The 2,921-nt window shown below is 46.2% G+C and overlaps 1 pseudogene; it reads right to left on the reverse strand.

Annotated features, from left to right (window-relative positions):
* Nucleotides 1-2,023: 2,023 nt before the first annotated feature.
* Nucleotides 2,024-2,652, reverse strand: LOC118675354 (annotated as a pseudogene).
* Between the last annotated feature and the right edge of the window lie 269 nt (nt 2,653-2,921).

Genomic DNA, 2,921 nt, shown 5'->3' on the forward strand with positions numbered 1-2,921 from the left:
CTTCTAAAATAGCCCAGCCATCAGTTGTCTAATACCTAGACCAGTGGTCGGCAAACTGCAGCTCGCGAGCCATATGCGGCTCTTTGGCCCCTTGAGTGTGGCCACGAAGTTTCAATCACACTGTACGTGCACGCCTGCATGTGGTATTTTGTGGAAGAGCCACACTCAAGGGGTCGCAGTTTGCCAACCACTAACCTAGACTATAGTCCAAAAGGCATTAGACTTTACAAATGAATCAGAGTTGACTATCTAGCTCTCTAGACAAAACCATTCTTGGAAAATTAGGAGAGAAAAAGTGAGAAGGTGTAGAAACAATTCAAAATTTTATTTGAGTATACTTAAATATTTAATCCTACCTTCCTGTATTAACACATACTTTCCCGTAAGGAGTGCCCTGGCCTAAATTAATCTGTCACATACACCTGTTTAAGCTGGCACAGCACCTTTGAACTGCCTGCACCTTTTATAAATAACTAAAGTCCCTGTGCACAAAATTCGTGCATGGGAGGGGGTGGGTTCCTCAGTCCAGCCTGCAACCTCTTGCAATCCGGGACCTTTCAGGGGATGTCCAACTGCCAGTTTAGGCCCAATCCAATGGACATCCCTCTCACAATCTGGGACTGCTGGCTCCTAACTACCCGCCTGCCTGCCTGATTTTGCCCCTAAAACTCAAGCTTCTTCTTTTTTTATTTTTAATATTTATATTTCTTCTTTATTTTTTATTTTAAAATTCAAGCTTCTTGAGAACATGAGGCATTTAAAATTATTCCATATTCCTTATAGAGAGCTAAGCATGGTAAACACAGCAAATATTTAATACTTATGGGCTTCTATCCAAACGCTTTCTAACCAGGAATATTTTAATAGGCAGCCTTCAGAAACTTGAACTGGAAAACCTAAAAGTAGAGTGCTCAGATTTCAGGCATCCGGTGCTATCAGTAGGATTTCTATCCCAATTAAATTCTAATTCTGAGCTCTCAACAGTCTGGACAAACTGCCCTTCACTATCTCCAAAGATTTTTTTGGTTTTTTTTGGTTGTTTTTTTGGTTTTTGTTTTGTTTTTTGGTGTGTGTGTTTTTTTTTTTGTGATTCTAAAATAGAGATTTATTTATTAAGAATTATTTAGTGTTTGCATAAAAATTACCAATTGTTCCTCATTGGATTTTTAACACACATGAATTTTTTGGAGGTCCCTCTATTCACCCCAACACTTTCAAAATACAACTCTTGTTAGTGCCAGGAGGGACAGTTAAGGCAGTGATGTGTTTCCTTGGGTCTTGGCATCAGGAGGGCTTGTGGTCTCCCCTCTGAGAGAACACACATAATAGGTAGTTTCTTAGGTGGGGTAGGCTGTCCCTGAAGAAAATACTTATGCAGAAGAATGCAAATTCAGTCATCTGTGGTCAGTTACTCATACCTGATAGCTTTAAAATAAAGTTCCCTTGGTCAAGGTCATCAAAGGCTTGCTGGTTGTTTTCAACTATAAAAAACTGTCTGGAAAAAGACAGTAGGAAAGAGCGGGGTCTATACTGACAGCGCTGTGACGCTGGGCTGTGCAACCACAGGAGAGCACACAGCAGTCTGCTTTACAAAACAAATCCCGTATAATTTCAAATCAGACTCCTCATGGTCCTTACAAGACCTGAAACATCACTGCACCAGATCCTCATTTTTAAAATGAGGCGTATGACAGGGCTTCCCCAAGGTCACGCACCATGTGGGAGGACGGGGACAGAAAACCCAAGGACTTGATTTATTAGCAACATTAACTGATTTTTATCATACTGAAATGAAGGCAGTCGGTGTGTGCTGCCGTGAAATTAAAGGTGAGTCAGAAGTAGGGTGGTTATTTATTGCTGTTAGGGTAGACCCCAAAAATGACTTTTCAGAAGCCAGGGCTGTCCCCTGAAATCCCAGCCAGACTCTGGGCCGCTCTGGGGGATGCAGGCCAAGGCGGCCTGCCAGCTTGCTTCACAGTGATTCTGGCTTGTCTGTTTCTGGGAGTGCCAGCCGCTGGGCACGCTACGCCTTGTAGTTGAGCTCGGCGTTCACCTTGGTGTACATCTCGTAGATGACGTCAATGGTGGCCATGTAGTTGACCAGGAACATGTGGACCTTCTCCATGCACTCCTACTCCCTCACCTTTTGGCCCTTGGAGAGCGCTTTCAGGAAGTCAGACTTGTAGGGTGCGGCATACAGCACTGCCTGGAAGATCTTCTGCACAATCCAGCTGTAATAATTCTTGAGTGCCATCCTATAGGCCTTGGTGGCGTCGATGCGGATGAAGTTGGGGTGGCTCTCGTCCCGCTCCTGGTCACAGATGCTCTGCAGGAAGACCTGGATGAAGCAGAGGCCCCTTTTCAGCCACGTAAGTGCCAGCGTGGGCCCACTTTGGGCCACTCTGCTCCATACATTTTCTTCTCCGCCTCCAGGATGTTCTGTAGGGTCTGGAACTTGGCTGGGTCGGTGTTGTACACAGCTTTGATTTTCGTGATGTTACCACTTATGTCTGCCTTGATGGGCATAAACACTGGGGAACCAAAGCAATAGAAGAAGGGTGGCAGGTGGGACACTGCCTCCAGGAAGGGTCTAGTCTCGATCTGCTTGTCCAAGGGCAGCGGCTTCAATAGGTGCTCAGCCAGCAGCGCCATTTCAGGGCCAAGGCCCTGGTGATGCTGTTTTCTAGTGGAATCTTCCTCTTCCTTCCCCAGCACACTCCAAACCTACTCCAGATGGGCCACTCCAACCCCGCAGACCCTTATGACCTTCCCCCCTATTTCTTTGACTTTCCCCCATCAAACTTGCACCCTATCATGTTGCCTAGGGGTGTCCCTAATCACTTCCTGGGGGGGGGCGGGGCCAGCCCAGAGAGGGGAGTGGTGGTTCTGGCCTAATGGTCGTGATGCCCGTTATGGTCGCT

Source organism: Myotis myotis, unplaced genomic scaffold (assembly GCF_014108235.1).
Source record: "Myotis myotis isolate mMyoMyo1 unplaced genomic scaffold, mMyoMyo1.p scaffold_m19_p_2, whole genome shotgun sequence".
Taxonomy (NCBI): Eukaryota; Metazoa; Chordata; class Mammalia; order Chiroptera; family Vespertilionidae; genus Myotis; species Myotis myotis.